This window comes from Colletes latitarsis, chromosome 1 (assembly GCF_051014445.1).
Source record: "Colletes latitarsis isolate SP2378_abdomen chromosome 1, iyColLati1, whole genome shotgun sequence".
Classification (NCBI taxonomy): Eukaryota; Metazoa; Arthropoda; class Insecta; order Hymenoptera; family Colletidae; genus Colletes; species Colletes latitarsis.
The window spans coordinates 46,170,201-46,193,974 of record NC_135134.1 but is presented as its reverse complement, the minus strand read 5'-3'; the positions used below and the strand labels follow the sequence as shown (position 1 = coordinate 46,193,974).

At 45.1% G+C, this 23,774-nt stretch overlaps 1 protein-coding gene across 4 annotated transcripts in view; it reads right to left on the bottom strand.

Annotated features, from left to right (window-relative positions):
- Window positions 1-23,774, bottom strand: part of Egfr (epidermal growth factor receptor) — a 182,079-nt gene that overhangs the window by 63,056 nt on the left and 95,249 nt on the right. Inside the window, exon 1 of one of the 4 annotated variants that reach the window (XM_076776406.1) lies at window positions 16,428-17,297. The exons of the other annotated variants lie outside the window; for them this stretch is intronic. The gene's annotated coding sequence lies outside the window, so the exon portion shown is untranslated. Of the gene's footprint in view, window positions 1-16,427; window positions 17,298-23,774 lie in introns of those variants that run through there. 4 annotated transcript variants of the gene reach the window in all.

The following is a 23,774-nucleotide window of genomic DNA, read 5'->3' as shown; positions in this document are numbered from 1 at the left end:
GAAAAAAGTAACTATCGAGCGATCTCCGTCCCCTGATTAGATCATCAAGAATCGTCCATCGGGTAGCCGGCAAATGGCGACGCAGCGGGCAATGAAATGCAATTTATTCAGGTTAGGGATCACTCCCCGCGAAGATACAATTCGCCTGACGCGTGGAACACCCAGGAGCGACGGAAGAGGGGCTGGGAGGGTACGGGGCTGGGAGCGCGCGCCCCGAGAGCTCGTTATACGGGCAATGGGAATGCGACGGAACGGCGAGCGCTACTCCGCGGTGGACCACCCTGTTCGATACCGGCGGAGAGGGATCGAAGGACAATGTCTCACTTGAATTTACTATCGGCCCCGTATTCTCCGTACCCGGCCGGCTTTCTTGCGACAAGATTCGCCGTAGGTCTACTACCGGCTCCGGGAGAGACGTTGGCCCGCTCCGGGGCTAACAGTTTCGAAGACGATCGAGCAACGGGTTTGAGATCGCACGGAATCGGTTCGTGCCTCGAAGTCTCGCAATCTAGAGCAGGGACGAAGAATTAGCAACAACTTCTTATTTTGTTCAGACCGTAGAACTGTCTCTATTATAGAGAGACCATTCGATGGCTAGGCGTAGTTGACTAACTCGATGATGATCAAACGTGAACGAAACATATCGAAAGAGAGTAGGGTGGAATTGAACGACGCAGCCGTAAGCTCAGAATATCAACCACGAATAGAAGAATGTATCTCTCGTGGATATGAAGATCCTACTACTATGTAGTGTTTGTAGATGTCTAATACCAACGTGGTCCGATTTTCAAACGGCCATAACTCCTACAATAGTGAACGTATCTCATTGAAATTTAATTGTGAATTAGAGCTCATGGATACCTACAAAAAAGTATTAAACAACATTTCCGTACAGCGTCAAACAAATTTATTAAAAATGAAAAACGAATTATTAAGAAAAATCGACAGGGAGTAGGTGCCTAAATTTTTCGGCGAAATTGAAAAGTTTCAAATCATTCTGAAAAAATTATTTTTAGTTGCGGGGGTCAATTACAAGCATTTTTGGTGAATATACATATCCCCGAAATCCTACGCGTTTTCGAGAAAAAAATTCCTTGCCGAAAATATAATGTCTGACCATACCATTGATATGTTTCCCTGAAATTTCATACGAATCTTTAAAACGTCATAACTTCTAAACGGATTGGACGATTTTAATGTTTAAAAAAGCAAATTACGCGTATTTTGATGGAGAATATGTACAAATCGCAAAAATATTCAAAAAGTTAGTCCTTCACCCCGCAAAATGAGAAAAACCCCATAAAAATAGTCCAATTTTCAAACGACCATAATTCCTACAATAGTGAATATATTTTAATGAAACTTTTTTCTGAAATAGAGCTCATGGGTACCTACAAAAAATATTAGACATGCACAAATATGCATCCACTGTAACCCTAACCTTAAACGTTGAGATAATGGATAGTCGCTCGAGCAGCGTATATAGGGTGTTCGGCCACCCCTAGGAAAAATTTTAATGGGAGATTCTAGGGGCCTAAATAAGACGAAAATCAAGAATACCAATTTGTTGATGAAGACTTCGTTAAACAGTTATTAACGTTTAAAGTTCCGACCGTATTGAATTTTTTTCTCGAAAATGCGCAAGATTTCGCGGGTATGTCTATTCACCAAAAATGACTGTAATTGACTCCTGCAACTGAAAATAATTTTTTCAGAACGATTTGAAATTTTTGAATTTAATTCTTAATAACTTTTTAACGAAGCCTCTACCAACAAATTGGTATTCTTGATTTTCGTCTTATTTTGGCCTCTAGAATCCTCTATTAAAATTTTTCCCAGGGGTGGCCGAACACCCTGTATAGGAATGGAAGGGTGGTCAGTCGAGTACTTGCGAGAGAACGATTCCTCTAGTGGCGAGTATAGAAGGCTAAAATGATCAAACGGAGCGTGAAAGAAACTATAAACGTTGCAACGTCTACCACTATCTACAACTTCAACCAGAACAACTACACGCCGATGCAACATACTCGGCATACTAAAACGAGTCGCATAACTCTGCGTAGCAATCGACGCGTGTCGCTTCAGAGGAAGCATCACACACAGTTGACGTAATCTTTCTTGACTACCGATACGAAAACATCGTTTTAACCGGAACTGCGGTTTCTTCGGTTTCCCGAAACCGTTCGCGAAACAAGTGTTTACCGGTGTTTGCGTCAGGTGTTGTCCCTGGCCACCAACGCATTTCCGTCGAGCGTAAAAAAACACGTCCGCCGGTCAGCATCGCGCTAAGGTCGACATCCGTTCGACTATTGAGGCCGTATCCGCGCCAGCAGAGTCGTTAATACACAGTTACGCGGACAACGGGTAATTATGCGACGCACTTTTCTCCGTTCTTTCGCTCCATCTAAGTCGAGTCAGCTGACTACGTGACCGATGATGTCACCGTTGCAGCGTACTCCTCGACGCGTTCCCCGGAGAAGCGACACCCACTTGGCCTAACACCTACTTCGGCGCGCGACGTCACGATTCGAGTACTCCTCGTTCCGAAACCCCTTTTATTTCTTCTTTTCGCGATCCAGTCCTTCGCTACCGTCTCTCTTACACCGACTCCGAGAACCTCTCCTTCGCCGGACCCCCTCCCCACCCACCGCTCCGTTTCACCATCCGTCTTTCTCTTTCTCCCACGCGTGGAACGGTCATGAGCCTCTCGCGGTTGTACGCTCGACGAGAGCTTATTAGAACACGCGTTGCTAGAATCCATCGGATCCGTAAACGGCAGGATTCGCCCACGTGGCCAGCGCCTTCAAAGGTATACCTGTCCGTCGGTCAAGCACGCCTCTTTCGAGTCATTAACGAGTCCTGTCCGTGAAGAGTGGACTCTTTGTTCCGGGGGATCAAGGTGACGAGCGACCCTGCAACTCGATCGAATAAAGTTGTAACGCGCCGCTGGCCTGCTGCGAATTCGCCAGTTTCGTTTAATCGTCCCCCTCGTGGAATTTATAGCGTTTCTCTGCGATTTATACTTTTCGGAACCTACTTCTGGAATTGGAGTAGATGGCACCTGCTCCGTTATTGAGGCCAGTGGAACGATTCATCCTATTGTAAGCTGTCTGTTTAAGAATCGATAACAATTCGAACAATAATTAAAAATAATCCTGGTCGTCAGTACTTGTTGCAATTGTATTCTAATAATAATTCTTAAAATGAACGAGTGATTCGTAAGTTGAACATTTCTGTCCAAGAAAGGTGTCGAATTTCGCTTACGCTGTACGAAAGATGAATGCGATAACCTAGGAGCCACGTTCATTTTAAGAATCATTACCATGTAAACAATTGCACGAGAACACTATGCACCTTGCATCCATTACATCTGTACAAATTATTGCGCGGGAAATCATTACGTGAACTCAATTAGGCTCGATGTAAACACTTGGACGTATCGTACGTGTAACGCAACCTGTTGTGCGTGGGATTGTTCCTTGCAGGCCACGAAGGGACGCTTCTTCAGGAAATATGAACACCCCAATGACATTTAATTTTCAAGACCACGAGACTCGACAGTAAGTCGAACGAAACCCAACATTCTTTCGTCCAGAAACTTTTTCCCCGTACTTTCGAGGACGAAAGACGCGAAACGGGCGACAAATTCCCATACACGCGCGTTACACGATACGGAGGCAGCGTTTTCTTTGGTCCCCGGGTAAAATATCGCAAAGATTCGGTCGGCTCTTTTTCCCAAGAGTTTCGTCCCCGGGACACGGACGCTGTGGCCGAGTCTTTCAAGGCATTTGCCGCGATCCGTCGAAATATCGGGGTGTCCGGCGTATAATAAGACACGGCAGAGAACGCTGCTTCGGACACCTCGGACACATGTCACCGGTGCACGGACGAATCCCTGTTGTTCGCCGGGACCGCGTCTACGTCCGCCACTCGTCAATTAGAAGCGACATGGTTCCCGACACGAAAAACTTGGCCGGGCTAGTACCTCGAATCGGGGCCGAGGAGATTCGGGAGAATGACATTAACATACCGACTGCGAGCGAAACGGAGAGAAGAAAAAGGGTTCAGAGGGAGAAAGAGGGCGCTCGCGGATAGCCTCGAGGAGGACGCGAGTCGAGGGAAGCCGATCGGCAAGAAACCGGGGCCGACTCACGGGACCGGGCCCCGTTCTCGTGGCGACCAGCTTTCGAGAAATCGGTGAATTCCGCGCGGTTCCCCGGAATCGATCGAACTTCGCGCCTGCCGGAACGATGGGGCCCACAGTAATCAAGGAAGACGACTTGATCCTCCGTTGTCTGTCGTCTTCATCCGATTCTTGATTACCCGTGGCTGAGATTGGTCGTCCAAGCTCGTTTTCGAGTTTCGATTCGATCGTTATATGGACCAGAAATGGGGCGTTTGAGTGGACCTGATTTTTTGATCGTAGAATCATTTTTGAGGAAGCAAAAACACGCATTACAAGTGATTTGGAGTTGTGAAATTGCTCCAGATACACTAATATTATTCGAATCCTTTTTATTTTATATAAATAAGGACCTGTGTTTGTTTCTATTTTACTAATGAATGTTATCAATGCCTATCTGTGCATTTAAAAATGTAAATATTCTAAACTATTGTGATAGAAGTTTTAGGATAACGCGAAGGAGAAAGTATATAAAAGTAGTCACGAGTAAATTCGTATAAATTTCACGTGGCAGTCGTAATATAATAATTGCCATTAAAATTTCACCTTGTTCTACGTTTGCTGGCGCTGTGTATTTAGACAGATGCGTGTACGATAAAGTCGTCAAATAGAGCTACGTCGAATAATAAAATCTCACGATATTCCAGCGTTCCAGAAACGTTGTTAGAAGCAGTAAACAAATTCTTCTCGCTTTTATCACACCTCGAAACGTGAAAAGCAAACAGAGACCTGGTGGAACGAGCCGAAGACAGCGAAACACAAGGTACACAACGACAATGATAAACACCCTGATAAGCCGAGCAGTGCCCACGGAGGTAAAGAACGACCGTACAAGCAACACGCAACACGGGAACCCATTACAAATCGTAGACTGGAAGCAAATCGTCCGCGACTCGTGACATTCTCCGGAGTCTCGTACCTGAGTGGCACCGTAACTACCTGAGTCATAAACCCCGTGGCCTTGCAAGGTTTTTATCTGCTTCGCGGTGTTACGAACCATTTTAGCGTGTAACCGTTATTTTCTACCAAAATATGGAAAAGAAACTACGTTCCAATTGTTTTCTGCCTTCCAACGAGACGCGGTTCCACTTTAAAGTCGTTTCGCGGAGCACAACCGAAAGAAAATTGAAATTTTTATACTTCACAAATCTCTTTTCCTATGATTTGAACATTTGTTCAAAACAGCATACAGGATGATTTTTCTGATATTACGATATTACGATTCGAACCGCGTAAGGTAAATACTAGTCGCGTGAGGCATACAATTATTAGGTGTGTTCACCAACATAAATAACCACGTTTTATAGTGTCACATCGAACCAAATATCTTGATATTTAAAAATAATAGAATATGCATTTTACATTTTCTAAAATTTTTAACCCTGAAAAATCTCGATGCAACCACTTGAGAACCCTCTATGATAATTTTCAACGCTCCAAATGGTTTGATGTTTATGAAAAAATTAATACAGAGGACGCGTTGAGGCATCTGCGCGTTGCATAAGGTGTCGGTGCAGCAGTACTTGCAGCAGTTGGTTCAAAGGCGTGCAAACGACCCGACGACCTTCGAATTTGCCGATGACCGCCGCCGCGTCGGAAATAGTCCCGAACAATGGTCCAGTGACAGTCTGGGCAGAAGGGTGAAAAGCGTCGGTCAATTATGCAAGGCGCCGCGAGTGTTTCCCTGTACAATGGACGCTAGCACTGTTTGCCAGCATTGGGGAAGCGGCGAGGGGATCGTCTCGTTGGCGTCGCTCGTCTCCGCTCGGACACGTCGTGGGATACACGCGGCGAGGAACTGTACACACAGGGTGGGCGTCAAGGACTCTCCAGGCGAACCTCGAGTGTCCACGGGACCGATACGGCGGCCATATGTGGACACCGTGTAGACGAACGCGAATTTCGCGCTCGTTTCACCTATACCTCAAATTTAAAACGCGATCTTACTTTTCCATTGGCCGTACCTCCGCCTGGTAAATTACAAGCGTTGAAATTTTTAATATTTGCTGGCTTTGTTTTCTGGACGATTGAAATTTTTGGAATACTTGTTCAATTGTTTGGCATTTTTTTTAATGCATGTGGTCATTTTTGCGTCTCTCAGACGTTTGTATATTTCTGTCCATTATTTTTTGTATTTGGTACAAGGGATCAATGCTGTGTCCAAAAAAACAACCCCAGATCGTTACACAACCTCCACCAATTTTTATAATAGGAAATTGGCAACATTGAATATTTTTCCTTTATCAATGCAATACAATTGCAATGGAATAATCATAAATGCAAACACTTCTTTCTTTTTACATTTATATCGTACTACACAATGCATTAGTAATTAAAATGGTCGACATCCTTCTACGAAAACGAGCAGAAAAATATTTCTCGACGAGTTGGGTATCCCTAGCAAACGACGAGCAAAATTTTCAGACCCACGAAAGGGTGTCGAATGATCCACAATAGTATATTCTCTATAAATATATTGCTGTTTGCTATTCGACGCCACGCTTTTACACCTGATTAATGCACGGAACGTATGAGTGGCTTCTCGAAACCACGGTCGTAAAATCCTGGATTTTCCGTCATATGTTCGAACGAGTCGCATTCGTGGAAAGGCGATTAGTAGCGAAATTCTTCGTATGGCCGTTTCGTTCTCCGATGTGGCTAATTGATTGGAAGTGGAACGGCGAGCTGGTGACGTTACGTGCGTCGCGCGACGCCGCGGCGAGCCGAAAGACGAAAAAACCGCGATCGTGTAGGAAAATAAAGGAGACGGAAATTAAAAACTGCCGCGCGTACGCGACCGCGTGTATGCGTGTGTACGTTCGAATACTCGTTTGTCGAGTTGTGTTCCGGCTGTAAGACGGATACCGTGTTCCTAGGGAGTCCGACTCCGGTTCTCGGCGCAGCGCGCGTGCCAATGTAAGCGACTGTTTCGCGGCCCTGCACCGATCAATCGTCTGGTTTTACACCGTTCGGACGCAAACTGGTTTCCCAGGGACGTATTTGCGTTAATGGGGCGCCCGGACGCCGAATACTTACTACGGAATCCAGTACACGACGGAACGACGCTCTCGTCGCGATTAGAAACTCAAAAATCGCGAAACTGGCATTCTTTTCGCGATCGAAATACGAGTTACTCCTGTACTTGTCCATACTTTCATTGAAAAAGTTGTACATGTTAGAAATTTACATTCGATATTCGAGATTATACCGAGTACAAGCGAGTACATTGCAATTGGTATCGTCTGACGTGAATTAAGTATATTACATGTACTGGACATGATAAATATACATTGAATGTACTAAGCTGATTTGTTTTCTATCGGTTATCCTGATGCAACTGGACGTTTAAAGTTCATTTGGAGTAATGAATGTTTCAGATGCTAGAGTCGATACTGTTTGAGGCTGGATCGATCACCTGTCCAATTAGAAATCTGTGGTTGGCAATTAATGATCCGTGACACGAGTATGGGTATCTTAAAGAGATGATAACCACAACGTGCTCATCAATTTCAGCGACATCGTCGAATTCCTCGTGAAGTAATGCAGTTATAACGTCGATAGTGTTCAAACATGCAGTCTCGATGCATTTTTTCGTTAATGGCTATATTCGATCTTCCAGAGAGTCGTTCGTTATCAAATGTGGACAGTTTTTATTTAAACTATGTTTACTAAACTATTTTTACTTGACATTGATATAAGACGTGCGTGATGCTGTAATGTTGCTGGTAAAGTGTTCAAACATATAAGAGAACAATATTTTCAATTTACGTCAGGTGTATATTGGACAGTCTTGTGTTCTTTCGTGAATGTCCAATAATTATACTCGATCTTCCAGAGAGTCGTTGATTATCAAACATGGATGGTTATATTTACTTGAAACAATTATATGATAAAATTGCAATATTAAATGAAGCTAGCTTTTTACAGTAGTAAAAAATTCGATGTCCTAGTGGAACAAAATACGATATAGGAACACGAAAAGTACGATGGAGTCGGAATCGAGTCGATAATCGGGACGCTTAGGACAACTTCCATGGTCGAAGAACAAGATCGGTACCGTCGATCGCGCGCGAGATCCAACGATCCGGTGTCGCATAAGTAACGTAACGTCTAATAAAAGCTCCGTCGATGACTGTTACGTGCGTGTACCTTGGATAGCCGCGACACGCAGGATCAATTATCGGATGGTCGAACACCGCCTCGTATCGCTTTCCTTTCGTGCGCGGCCGCTCATTTGCGTAAGAGAGCCAGAACCGTGCGTAGGCCCTGTGAGCTCGCGTTGCAATCAGAAAAACTCGGTGTAATCGGCGTAATTACGGAGCCAATGAGCGGTTCGTGCTCTTAGGTGGATACAGTAGGTATCTCAACCTACCCATCGGTCGTCGGTGCGCCTTTCATTCCGACCGACCCACGTTAAAACGCAACACGCTACGTACGCAACCGCGTGTCCCGCGCACGTACCGACGAAAACAAAACCAGGAAAGGTTTCGTACGCGGAGGGTGGCCGGAGGTACCGATCGATTCCACCAGGCACGGTATTGCGATACGTGCAATTGTACGCGAAATTGCGTGTCGAGGTGAGTTCTGACCGCGGCCAGAAAAAGAGATAAACGGCGAGGTTCGGCAAGGTCGACGATATTCTGCGAACCGAATGATCCGTCTCTGGAACGGGGAGCCTCCGGAGCTCGCGTGAACGCAGCAATTCGTGCAAATTCCAGCTTCGTCTGCCTCCTTTTCGAGTCGTTTCGAATTTGCTCAGTGCGTGATCCAAAAAGGCTCTGGCATTATCAGAGTTATTTGCAATTCAGGCTTAAAGTTGGAAAACTGTATTGGCTGATCGATGATCGTTCTAAACTAAAGATGGAAAACAAGTTATTATTATACAAGATCATCCTCAAGCCTATCTGGACTTATGACATACAGCTATGGGAGCCAGCAATTCCAATATTGAGATTGTAAAATGTAAAATCACAAAAATCAATTAGCTAGTAAGTTGTCAAACTCGACAAAGATTCACTTCCCTAAACTTGATACGTCGATTCTCCCAATAATTCAAACTCCATCATCGTACTGTACATTGTACTGTAATAGACACTACTATTTTTATTTATAATTCCCTCTTGAGGAATTGATTGTAAAATTCATGAAAATTCAATGTATGCAATCCGATATTATTAATTTCGAATGCAAACGCTTTCCCAAGGAATTGTTTTCGCCGTAAGTAGCGCCTAAAAACTGTAGAAATTCTGCATAAGTTCCTCGTTACCGTGGGGGGGAACGGAGTAACGAGGGAAAATAAAAAAAAATGGCAGGCATCAGACCGACAGGTAATAACTCCTTTCCCTCGGTTCCCGCTCTACTGGAGCCGCATCAGCGGAAAAATACGCGGTCATAAGATTCTTCTGCAACCGGACCTGGGTGCTTAACTACGTACTCGAAGGCTGGATATACTGCCGCGGTTGGATACGTTGCATGCGTCTATACATCTCGTCGGAGGTTGAATTCTAGTCGTGGCGAGCCCTCGTAATCTTTAGCCCCCGAGGTCAGCACGAGCTCGTCCGTACGACTGGAGATCCTCCGTAGATAGAGAGAAGCCCGCCTGAGAAACTCGTGTTGGTATGTACTTGGTACACGATGGACCCCTCTGTATTGGTAGATAGATACCCGACAGACCCGGGCCCTCTCCGGAGGCTGGCCGCATATTATGCGCTCCGAGTCGTGCTCTGGCTAAGACAAAGGGTTCCACGGATGCTGCACCGAGATAGCGGTAGTGAGAGCACCCGGGTTCAAAAGTTCCAGCTTTTGGACGCCCGGCGTCCTGAAATTACGGAATTTTACCTCGCGCTAGAAACTCCGGCGATCGGAGGATAGGCACGCCTCCGAGCGTGACGAAATATCGCCCTGCCGGTCTATAAATCGAAACGCGTCCTCGTTGATTGGAAACTATCAAAAATTGTAAAAGCAGAGACTTTGAAATCGTTGCATAGAATTCCAGAAACTTCGCAAGATTCTCTAAATAAGAAATGTGGTCAGTTGCCCTAATATGGAGTACTTTTCTTTATACACATGTTTCACTTGCTTGCATATTTATAAAAACTGAAATAGTATGAGTTTGTAGGAAATTTTATGCTCTTTCGACTGGTAACAGTCAAATGTAAAATACAATAACGGTTTATTCATTTTTCATGTTAGGCTCATAGTGCTCGTGTGTGCAATAAGTACACAAATAAAATGATACGTAATGAAGCATGTACCGTACAAATTAACTACAGTTAGCGTGTCAATTGCATCGAATTCACCGTATAATCGATGCATTCCAATTTAAACGATTCTTTTTTTTACGGATCGTTGAGGCCGTATCCTCAAACGCTTTACGTCACGTTCGTTCCGTTGCCAGTTGCATGTTTGTACTAAGCATACGCTGAAGATTAACATTTAGATGCTGACAGTAGGAATACTGCTCCGTGTACGTAGGAACGTTATGAGCAACGTCCATGATAAGAGATAAGAACGTTGTCCAACAGTGGTTCGTGAGTTCTGCCAGGTGTAAGTAGCAACTAATAAAGCTGCGCTTATCTCGCTTCGATGTTCAAACGTTCGTCTCGAACGCTATCCAAGACGTCGTTCTTGGCACAGTCCTCGGAATTTTATAACTGAAATCTCACTCTCGGATCTAACGATCCACGCGTAGCGATTTTATTTCTACATTGTGAAATATTTCATTGTATTCTTTAGACTCCAATTTTTCTACGAGTTACAAACGAAAAGTTATTTATATTTAATTCCTTATTAAATGGTAGAAATGACCAATAAAGTTTCGTAGTATTTTTGCCTCCATAAAAGTGGTTCGATCAACATTCCTTACTATTGAAACAATGAACTTCGACTTAATTCCATAATGAAAGAAAATATTATATTTAATGTTTTAAGTGCCATGACACCCATGGATGTCAGGACTTTTCATTGTGGAAATTTTCAAGAAATTTGAATAAGATTCACAAATTTTACTGCAGTTAAGAAAATAAGTACTACTATCCTAGTTTCCTATCTCATGTCAACAATTATTTTCCTCGATGACGTAGGAATATATCTGAAAGTATCGCGACCTATCGTCTCTGTACGTACGTTTTCCCGTCTTTTCGCGCGAAAGGTCGCCGACCCCGAGTCCCAGAGTTAAAAACGGTATTGCCAATCGTTGAACTCTCCGCTTATAAAACGATTTTCTCTTGCACGTTCTGCGGCCGTGCAAGCGTTCACGATCGCCGGGGAAAAGGCCCAGACTCGGGTCTCGAGGATCGTAATCGCATTCCGCGAGCATCCACGTCGAAATCGAGGAAGAAGCATCGAGAAATCGACTCGATTATAGCGGTGCCGCGGCATCGAAGATATTCGTGATGCAATCGCGAATCTATGATCCTCGAGAGCTGGCTCGACTCGCGGGAAATCTCAAGCACGGTGTCCCGGGACACCGTGTAGAGTACCCGCAGGACCATGTCCCTCTCTCTCGTCCTGCACCACGTTGGACGTTATAGCAACCGTTCGAGCGCGACTTTAGCGTCGGTTTAACCTCATTCCTGCCGGTGACGTCACTCTCGCCTTTCCCTCGACTCTGGACCTTCCAGCATCTCCCGAGATGTGCAACCAGCCATCTATCGACTATTATAGGCAGACGATTATTCGTACCGGTTAACGATTCGCTAACGTCTCGAGGCTTTCTTTTCTTGCCCGAACGCAAACGAGAAACGCGAGAAAAACGAATCGACGATCGCGACTATGGCGCGGCACGCGAGTCGGGGGTCGTGAAAGTGAGTCGATTGCGAAATTTAACGGGGCTACGATTCGATACGATTTTTAGACGGTACAGCGTATTATTAAACTCGCTCTTACGCACGAGATATTCACCGTTTTCGCCATTTTCTGCTTCTCGAAATTTACGGACCGCGATGAAACTTTATTTGGGCCCAAACTGGACGGGTACAATGATCGAAGCGATACGTTACGTTCCTCGAGTTTGCTAATTTGGACACCAGAAACGTTTCTGTTTGTCAGCCGTTTCACGCCCACGATACAAGCCGCCAATTTCTTTTCTTTCGCCTTTAATAATAATTCCTCGGCGCCGCATTGCCAACGATCGCGCTATCAAACAGTCGTTCGGATGAATTATGGTCGTCATTAGCGCTAGAATTTCGCAATCGCCGCGAACAATACCGAAGCGCGGTAAAAAGTCGCGCGGCGCTTGGAAATGTCTGAAATTACACGTATTTCTCGCGACTTTTAAAAGAAACCGTCGATAATTTCACAAATTCATGCTCGTTGGAAGTTTCTAATGACAATAGTTATTGGCGAACAGCGAATCATGATTATATAAAATGTTACGCGTCACCTCTGGTATTTATCGAGTGATTCAAAGCTGCAAATACCGTTGCTAGAAATTATTTTCTTGCATTACTGGTTATTGCGATTGGTAAACCTACAGTGACGCAACAGTTTTTTAATTCTTCCTTGTAAATAATCGAGACGTTGTCGACTCTATTTTGAGGGTTTCAAACGATATTCAAATTTATAAATTATATAATAAGTCTTATAGAAAGCTTTCTTCGACGATAAAGCCTTTCGTGAAGCTTCATTACGATGTCATAGATTTCGTTAAAGAAGTTAGCAGGTACCAATTACAGCAAGATGATTATCAACAACGACTAATGGCGCCTGAAAGTCGATGGCTCGTGTACAGAATTACGTAACATTTCTTCTGACAGCAGGCACTGTATCTTTCGAGATCCGTCTATAAAAATGGAAACGATGCGCGCAAACCTGCGCCTCTGTCCACGTATTCTTCTCGTTCAGGCCGCGCCAAAGCAGGTGGGGTATCCCATAGAAAGGCATCCCATAGAGATCCAACGTCAATACCCTCTAACTAAGATGGGCCTTAAGGGCCTGCGCACGGGTTTTAAGTGTCCCATCGATGGTCGAAAAGCTACGGTGCCCGTCGACTCTCCAATGCATTGTACCTGAAAACCCCGTGAAGACCGCCAGCTCCCGTGAAAAAGTATATTTTCGAGAATAAAAGGCGAGGCGTTGGAAACCACGTTCCACTTTTCACAATTAATATTTTCTAAATTTTTACATAAAATTTCGTATTTCCCAACGTCCGGTCGGGGTCCACATTTTCGTTAATTTTTCATTTTAACAGGGTTGGTATTCGAGCAACGCCGATATCTGTAAATTTGTTATTCCGTTTGCGCGAGCGGAGGATAACGTAATTATTTGAACCAGATTTTGCGCGAAAGTATCAAACGTTACCACACCTACGAGGCAGGATATTATGCGGTACCTAGGCTCAACGTTCGCCAGAAACTGGTCGATGTGACAAATTGCGCGATATCAAAGGATCGAAGTCAACGTTAAGGGGCATGGATATTGCGCAATTGATTTATCAACGACGCCGATCGTGTCTTTCCAGCGAAAATAATGGTCCGCCGCGAGTCGAAACTGTCGCTAACAATGCACGTTACATCGATTACATTAACAGTCAATTTTCTTCGGCGATTGCAACGACGGAAACGCTCGGCGACGAAGAAAAAGCGGAAGAATTTCGTGTAGGCTGCGCGCGTCACGCGCGTCATCGGTATTCCGAGGTTCCACCGGCACCCATGGCTATATACCTCGATATTATGGGCATTAATAAGAATTTTTCCATAAATTACGTGAAAGCATCGGGGTCTCCTGCATTTTCAGCGATGCGTTGAACCTTATTCTAATCGTATGGATGACATTCTAATGTCATTCCTCGTGATCTTTTCCTCCTTTTTCCCCCCCAGACCGAGAGACCCGCAACACGAACCCGATTAATGTTCCTCTGTTTCAAAGTAGGCGCGTCCTTAGACGAGGCAGAATACATTTTTTTCTCTCGTGATGGTTCGCGGGTACACCGAACGCATCCTACATCATACTCGAACGAGTGGACGCATCCATATGTACGCATAACCATAAGACGACATCCCAAACGTGGTATTCCGACGTCGAACGATCACCGAGAACTCGAAACGCATCGTTACCGTGACGAACGTTAGCACACTGGCGACCTAATCGGCCTCGTTTGGACCACTTTAATAAATCATGCACCAACGTATCCGACTTTGTCCACGGCGGAATAAATTTGTAACGACTTCGTGACGCGAACTCTGGGCTCTGTAGTTTTCGAACAGATCGCGTTCGGGTTCGGAGAAACGCGGCGACTATAAATTATGCAAGCAATTGTGGCGGGAAAACTGCAGCTTTTAAGTATTAATAGAAACAGATGCTACTTTAAACGCTCGATTAACCCACTGACGCGTTTGCTGGTATTATTTGGAAAATTGCTTGCAAATAAAATAGGTCTTTCGCCGAGAATCGACAGGCTGTAAAGCGTAGTAAATAACCTTTTAATCGCTAAAGATTATTGCGTGATCATAGTACTACCTATGTAATGACTTCTATTCGAGCTAATAGAGAGACTTCCCGTCATTAATCATTCTATATTTCTAGTAAATCTTAAAGGAGCCGGATAATTCTTGTAGATCAATAATAACGAACCCATTTTCTTTGCACTTATTAACCCTTAAAAGGATTATTGTTTAATATATATCAAAGTAATTGGTTGAAAATTTATGTAAACCTCCATTAGTTCATTATTTTTTAAATGCTTTAAAGGAAAGTTGATTTCCATTTACCAATTTGGGTAAAAATGGACATTAAGTAAAACAATTCAATTGAGATTGAGAGTCTACTTAAAGTTGACTAGCTTAAAAATAAATAACTAAAAGATAAAAGATTTTTCCTCTTTTGTCCTGGCTAATTGGTTTTGTTCCAGAGATCACCGTTCAAGAGGAGGTGAGATGCAGATTTAATTTTTTTTACTAAACCGACAAGTTAAATTGTAATATGTTTCCATAAAAATCTTTTCATCTTGATCGAATATGAAAAAGAAGTTGACTGGTAGCCTTCTCAAATATAAATACGAGTGCAAAGGGTTAAATTTCTGGTACTTAAATTTACTAAAAACAATTTTGGCGATAAACTCGTCGCATTAACAACGTTAACGAAGCTACGAACAGTCCGAAACGAAAGTGTCCCCCGTGTATGCAGGCGTTCGCAGCGACCAAGGGGTAAGTCTCGCGCGGGGACGAGCAGAGGAGGAGGGGTGAAAAAAGGTGGACAACTCTACGTTTTCCCCGTGGGTCCCGAAGTTTGAAAAGGTAAGCCACCTAATGGTCCGGTGCAGTGGCAGATGTCACATGCTCGCTGGGCCGGATGTTTTTCAAACGGTCGTTTTGCCGCCAACGCAAGCCGACGGGCTTCTTACCCCGGCGTTCAAGTCTCCAGCGGTTACTGACGATCCCGCAAACATTAGCCGGCCGAAGTCCTGGGGAGACCGCGAAGAAGAAATTCCAGGCTTGTGCAATTCGCGGTGCTCGAAGACCCTGGGTACCGACGCGGAGTTTCTTTTATCGGAGGAGGAAGGAAACCTCCGTGTAAAGAGGTGAAAAATTAATACGACGCTCAAACGCGTCGAGGTCGAGCGTGTTTATAATATCGAGTGCACCGTTAGCACCTAGGCGCGATACGCCTCTGACAAGGCGATCGGATTGCGGCTCGACCGCGACGCGAAATCGGAGTAAGGTCGGTCGAGTGCTAATTCGGATCGCGGGGAGGCCGGTTTTTCCCCGACGCGGTGTCAAAATGATCAAGAGCGCTCGAACTCCGGGGTCCGCGGTAAAAACCGATATATCTGGTCGCGCAGTATCCGCGACAGGCTACAAATGGTTCCGCGGATCTGTTTACGTTCCGGGGGCCTGAATTTATGGGACGAACGTGCGTCCGCGGCCCCCGGTACGTGAAAGTCTAGCTCGCGCGATCTCGCGAAAGAAACACGGCACACACCGAGTGCCGTCGCTCGGTCCCCTTTATAAATCTTTTCACTGAAAAGCAACGCCGGTATGTCGAGACTTTTTTACCGAAAACGCGCGCGACCGTTCGCGTTTCGGCGATGCCGCGCAAAAGCGTGGACGCGGATACTCCCGGGGCCCGTGTGTTGCACGGAGGAAGAATGTACGTAAGAAAAGTTAAGGCGTGTCGATCTACCGGGCCGGGGAGAGACCGTGTCTCGACCGTCGTTTCTCCGGAAACTTTCGCCGCGCGAACGCTGATAACTCTCCTAGTCGACGATAGCTCGACGCTCTCGGAATGCAAAATCGACGTCACTCACCGATTCGGAGGCGATCATTCGGCCGACGAAATATCCAAGGCGAGGCATTCGGCACGCTGCACGTACGAAACTTCAAGGAAACGAACGTTCACTTTTCAAAACAAGCGTGTCCCCGGCGTTTTTCGTCGACGCGTGTACCGCACTCGGAACTCTCGTAGCAATTCACACGAGCAACGCGGTGCACGTGGAATCGAGTCGCGTCGCGCGCGAAAGAAAGCGGACAGACGTCTCCGGGCAGGCGCGTCCGCGAGATCAACTGATCGCGGTGCCACGCGAGATCGAGTTTACGCGGCCGATAAGAGGTGCACGCGCGCACGCGTTATCACTGTCAAACACGTTGACGCCGCACTCTGGCGTCCGCCTGGCATCGCTTCGACGAACCCGTTCTCGGTCGTCTCGAGTTCCCGGAGCACACGGCGGAGCAACGAATTCCTCGTTCGTTCCTACGAACGCGTAAAATCCGAATGTTTATCGCGGTCGTTCCAGACCAACCATCCGGGGGCCCTGGGCTAGCCTCCCTCTGTCAACGCGTACGGATGCTCCCTTCGCCGGAGACTGCTGTAAAGTCGTCGGTGTCGTCTCCACCCACGATCGAAGCGTCTCTCCCGTGCGAGGAACGTCGACGAGACGTTAAACGACCGGACGACGATTTCACGATACGGTACACCGTTCGTTTCACGGTTCACTCGCGATTCCACGGTGTACGACGAGAGAAAGAGCGCGAGCGCTGAACAACGCGCGTGAAAGGAAGAGGCGGCTTTCACGAGAATTCCTGCCGATCTTTCGAGGCCTCCTCTTCGGTCCGCGCGTCTCACCTTGCGGAGAGCGAGTCTCCAGGTCGGCCATGCAACGACGTACAGGTCCACGCTGGGCAGGAGTCTCTCCTCGCCTCTCTCTGCACCTTCGGGCCTCTCCCTTTCCACCTTCTACCACCACCACCGGCGCACGGTACCGCCACCACCACCGTCGGCATCGGAGTCGCCACCACCGGAGTGCCTCTCCACCTTCTTCTTCTTCTCCGCTGCCGTCAGACTTCCTCGCCTCTCTCGCCACCCCTCTTCGACCGGCCAGAAGACAACTCCTAGCCCCCCGCCTCGTCCCCGAGCGCCTCCGTCGACTCTCACCCTCCTTCCTCCTTCGCCCCCTCTCGTCCTTCTCCCGTGGATCGCCTCGGTTTCTCTACTTTGCTCCTCTCTAGCCAGGTAGAGAGCGGCTAGGTATCTCTCTACGCGCGCACCGAGCCACGGACGAGAGGGGGCCCCACGACTCGGGGCCTTTGTCGCTACGCGGAACGCTACGGAGTGTGGATGCACGGCCACGCATGATCCCCCTCGGTTCCTCTACACCTGAGGGTTGCGCACGGTGCATCTGGACTCGGAAAAAACATGTGTTCCACCAAATGTTCGCCGCCACGGACAACGGGACCGAACCTCGCGGTCCCCGATTTCACGAAATGCTCCAATTTCGTGGACCGGGTGGGCGTCGGACCACGCTTCGCGATCAACGTTCCCCAGAGATGTCCGATAAACGTTTCCAGAGAACCTTTTTGTTCGAGGTCGACGCTGCGACCTTTTCAAAGGCTTCCTTATTCAGCTGCAGCTTAAGGGGATCAGGCAGTCAGAGAATCAATTTTTTTTTCGAAAGTAATAGTATTCAGAAATTAAATGCCAAAGTTTCATGACGTTGTGGTGAAAAATAAGGATTTTGAATTTTTGGACATTATTTTCTGGAGGGAGAAATATGAACTGCAAAAATAGTTTTTTAAGAAGAATAGAAACGTCGAGTTTCTGAGTAAAAATGAACCTATTTAAACAATTTCTAGATGAAGATTCTCAAGGATTTACAAACTTAATGACACCTATAATAAAATAATTGGAGATAATCAAAAAATTGGACTTTTTTGCGTCTAAATCGCCGTTTTCGAACACTGCGCGTCGTGAAGTTGGGTCGATCTTTTATTTTTCTTCTTTACGTTTGTAAGAAGGCAGTTTTATGAAGGCTATGTCTGTCAATTATTGATCTCGTTTTATGAAAATAAATGGAGCTATAGAAAGTTTTTCTTTAAATTAGTAGATATATGCTTTAAACATTTCTGTGCATTTTTAAACATGAAACTCGTTAGTTTCTTGTACATACGAACGTTTTCTCGTGCACCTTGTATTTAAATTGGATTGTAAATTTAGAATTAAGTTCGTTTGATATGCAAAGCAACGTTATGCACAAACCTTGTCCTTCGATCCCGTATTTGTCTTGGATTTACATTTTCTTTTTCTTCGTAATACGACGAATACGGTCGTTTGAATAAACAAAATTAGCATTTTTTGAACTTTTCAAAAGCATTTAGATAAATCAAAGTCCACCGTTTGCGGGAATAAACAGCGCGATAACGTTTACTGTTATTGTACTTGGTACCAGCGTGGTGTGCAACGTTCGCGAGAGTGTGGAATCGCGTTACGTAAAAGCCACCTTAGGCAGGCGTGAAAATACATCGTGTGTACTCGGTTTCCAAGAAGAATCTATAGATCGCGAGAGTTTCGTGGAAGTTGGTTTTTCGACAGATTCTACCTATCGTTCGCTTTTTCCGCGAATCGCACGATAATCGTTTACCATAAATCTGTAATAACATGGTCGCTTCGACAAAGAATCGACAACCGAGAGATCCTTCGGCCGAGGTTATGTCTCAAAGCAAGAAGGCCGAGTACCATTAACCAAGAAAGAGGCGGACGTTCTATGTAACTAAAGGTCGAAGTGAAATACCAGGCCAACGTGAAAATAACGGGGATTCCTTTAAAAATGTGAATGCTAAACGTAAACTCCGTAGTTCCGGGATGAAGAAAGCACAAGACGCTGTTTAAACATTCGTTTCCCTTCCGACGACGTTCCTAGCCGACCCAGTTGAGATTTTTACTACGTTTCAGAATATGGAACAAATTAGCTTTTACGTATCGATGAACAAATACGAGTAACAGAATTCAACGACTCTCGATCGTTCGAAGAAGGCATATAAAAATTACTTCTGAATAGTATTGAATATAATAGATCCAAAAATTAAAGAACAATTTTAAATAACCATATCCATATCTGTAGGTGTTAATAATCTTTCTGTCTGTGAAATTTCTCTGAAACACTGAATCTGTCGTTTACCAAAATTATCCTACTGTCAATAAAGCATTAAGATATTAATCGCGAATTAAGATAAAGTTTCCGACCGTAACTAATTTTAAAATTACTTCATTCTAAAATGTTTCGTTGTATTCTTTTAACTGTTATTACGAAAAATCGATCCACGAAGATTGGCTTTCTCGATTCTGGAGATTATTCGGAAACTGTGTGAAACCTTTTGGACTACCTTGGGAAAGTATCAGCGATCTGCACTTCCCGCAGACTTTTCGTGAAAGCCGCGGTTAAAGGTGGCTTTTCAATTTTTAGCAGGTGCCCATCGATGCTCCGTTTCGATCGTTTAACGCAGCCCGAACCCTGAGAAATCACCCTCGAGCCACCCTTGACATTTTTCACTCGAACACTGACGCAGCATTGTTCGCTTCGAGTGGTTTGACTATTCCTCGGGCATTGTTTGGCGTAGGTCAAAGCCTCGCCCCCACAAAAAGGGTCCCCGTAGAGAGATACAGCCACGGTAACAGACGTAACAACGCCGGAACAATACTGCAAAATTTAGGACCGAGAACACCCTATTCCGATTCCCTTTGTCATTGTTCGAAAGTTGGCTCATCGTTGGGATTGTTCTTTCCACCGCGAGACTCTCGACTTCTTCGAAGGACGACTTTCAGTCGCTTAGATAGCCATTGCGAATCTTTAATGAACGTTCGACAAATCGGCTGGAAAACCGTAGGTTTCGAAAACAATAGTAATTCTCGGTGAAATGAGAAAACAAAGAGATATGGATACATTTTATGTTACTTTTGTCACGATCTGACTAATCTGAAATTCTTTATTTTTTTATTTATTTATTTATTCACGAGATTAAATACCCATTGATAAAGAGATAGAAGTGTAGAAGATAAACAGAAGAACAAAATTGAATGTTATGAAGTACGAAACTGACTGTGAATGATTACAAGGAGATGCCAAGTGAAGAACATTTAAATGATAGAATTGAATGGTTAAAAACATCGATCAAACCATGTGCAGTATTCGCGTGAATGAACAAAGGATTGTAAGGCTTATAGAAACCATAAAGTGTTCGATGGTGTTCTATGTAAATCTAATCATTTAGATCAGACCATTAAGTACCCTGTTAACAAAGAGTAAGTTAGCTACTTTTCTGTGGTGTACAAGTGTGGTTAAATTTAATTTGGTCAGAACGTAATCGTAATTATGAGGTTATCCAGGCATAGAATCGCCACTATGACAAACAGTCAAGCGTAAAAATTTGTGTTGTGGTCCTTCAAGAGCGCGAATGTAGGTATTGTAGTAAGAGGACCAGAATGTTCACGTTTCACTATAGCGAACAATGTCGTTAAACTTTTATTCTAAAACAGCAGATTGCCGCTGTAACGATCGATAGAAAACATCGGGGAAGCTTCGAATCCCAAAACGATTTGTCGAACGTCCCCGAGTTTACCGGTATCAGAAAATGGCGAGTCCACTTTTCACGTTGACGCTAATTATCGGACGCACAGGTTGCCTCGCGACGATAATGGCGATCGCACGAGTTCGCCAGGAATCAACAGGTGGTTTTATGCGCGCGTGGGCCTAAATTTAGCCGCAACATAACCACTCCTACTCCCTTTCTTCGATTCCACGTCCCCCCTCTGTCGTCGAATTTGTCTCTTTCCGTTGCCCTCTCCTCGAGAGCCGGGACCTTCTCTCGTCGTCGATTTCTCGTTTCCGCGCGCAAAGCGGTCCGCTCGATCTAACGCGCGATGACGAAATCACGCGTCTCTGCGAAACGCTTGAAAAATTCGCGTCCAGCGTGCAATTAAATGGAAAGTCTCGCTCGAACGAAGTTGGACACGCCGACGACAATAATCGTGAACTAATTATGTAGGAATTTCATTCAGTTGGCGTCGATGTAATAAATACGAAGTCGGTGCTGAATTAAATAGATACCGCTTATGACGAATGCAAAATTAACCGAACTATGTCGGGACATGTCCAAGTGTGCGAGGCAAAAAGAAATCCTGTGTGTTTTTAGCGTATTAATTAATCTGCTTCGATTAGTGGAGAGTGCGTAATACTTACCTTTCTGTGCTACAATCAAGAGCACGCAAGGTATGATTTTTAATCCTTGTGTCAATTCTTTGGACTAAAAAGCAAATATCAATCGTTAAGTTTACCAACTCTGGACCAAGACGCGTCGATGGTGAACAAATTTAAAAATTGTATTTCTACCTCGTACGTAATTGGGTAACGTCTTCGAGGCAGTTTTCAGGGAGGGACAGAACGTTAGTCAATAAACCTAACTTACGTTTGTCGCGGATCCTAATCTCTCGATCTTCCTTTCTGACGCGTTCGAGAGACGGGCACAGTGTGAACCCTGAAATCGTATCGCGCGCGAGGAAACGAGGCCTGGCCCTCGGGGCAGATCGTTTCAAGGAATTCCAGGCGTATCCGCGACGCGGATCAAGACAATAATTCCGATCGTAAGGACGACGATGACGGCCATAAGGAAGCGCGAGATCAATCTCTATGGCGGCTGGTCGGACGTCAAGCGGGACAGGGCTAAGCTCGTATCTCGCGCTTCGACGCGCGATTTACAGCTGGCGCGTTGCTTTATTCGCCAACCTGTTCTCCGCTCTGATGTTCGCCGGAGGAACGCTCAACTCGCATTCCTCTTGCTGCATCGTGCGTTCGCCGTACGCGGATCAGATAAAAGTTGGCACTGGAAAGTATACACCGCGGCCTCCGCGGAGACTTTGAAGAATCGACGCGGATTCAGGGGATACGCGGCCCAGGAGCGCGGGTGCGTTATGGGCGGACGAGATTTTCGATACGATAGACGAGCATTAAATTTTCCTCGAATCGTCGATCGTCGATTACTGCTTTCGATCGTTCGGTGATATGCTACGATCGAAAAATAAATACGTCACCAATAGATATCTATAGCGAGCGAAAAAAAGCATTAGAAGCTCGTGTCGTTTTTTAAATGTCTTTCACGCTTTGATGTCTCCAAGAAGGATCCCCCAAGTTGGAGAAATGTTCAACTTAGGAGTCATGTGTTCATTCTAAGAATCATTCGTCGAGCAATGATCATCGATCTTCGTCTGGTTTTTAATTTTTCTAAATTTTTTACGCCTAAGATTTTTAATCCCTTGACTAGGGTCAGTTGTACTAATATGGAATACGTTCCTAATTTGGTTAATTTAACACTCTTTAGAAGACTCTTAATTTGTTTACGTTCGTGAATCACTGAAGCATTACACGTATTACCCCATTGAATTTTTAAAACTATATTTCATCTTCATCTTACTGCCACGAAAATAATACCAGATGCTTAACGTAGTTCAACGAAGTATTGCATTTGAATAATTATAGCAAGAATTTCAAAGCTTGTAAGAAACAGAGAAACACACGGCTCGGTGTTACAAAATTAGTCGTATAAATGTGAAAAATTGAAACCTTTTCGACGTAATTTTTCTAACAAGACATTGGTATTCCCTCGTTACGCGACCACAGCGTGAGACGGGAGAACGAAAAGTGGCGAAGCACCCTCGAGCCATCTCGCACCGTGACTCTCTCATCTGTGCAGCCAATTCTCCCCGTGAGTCTCTGGTTCCGAGTATACCACAGGCATAGAACGTCGACTATAACGCTGGACCGAAGAGAATACCGGTTCGGAAAGCGCAGTGGCGCCGCTACACCAGGAATTCGCGTTTGGAAAAAATCGTGCGGGTCGACGAGATTTGAATAAAGCTCGCGTTTCGTGTCACGGAGCTTACTCGACAACGCGTTCCTCGAATTCCAGACATCCGACAGGCACGCGGATTTTTACTCGGACTCGTGTTCGCTTCCCTGTTCGATCTCTTCCGGAATCGTCTCCATCGATCGCCATCGCCCATAGATAAATTTCTACAGAACTTTTGGTCGATCCGTTTATTCGACAAGCATTTCAATAAATACAAATTTCCACTTGTTTTCGTAATTCAATATTATACTATGAAAGTATATACTACTTGAGTAAACGAAAAGCAACGCGTCTCAAAAATCGTACAATATTCCGCAAGATTAAAATTTCTATTTCAGTCTAAAATTTCTCACGATACTCGTTTTCGCAGCCTTCCTAAAATCCACAAATCCCACCCAAATTTGTATCCCTCTCTCAACTGGAGAACGAATTTTTCAGTGAAAGTCTCGAGAAATTCTCAAGGAGAAACGCTACGGCCTCCG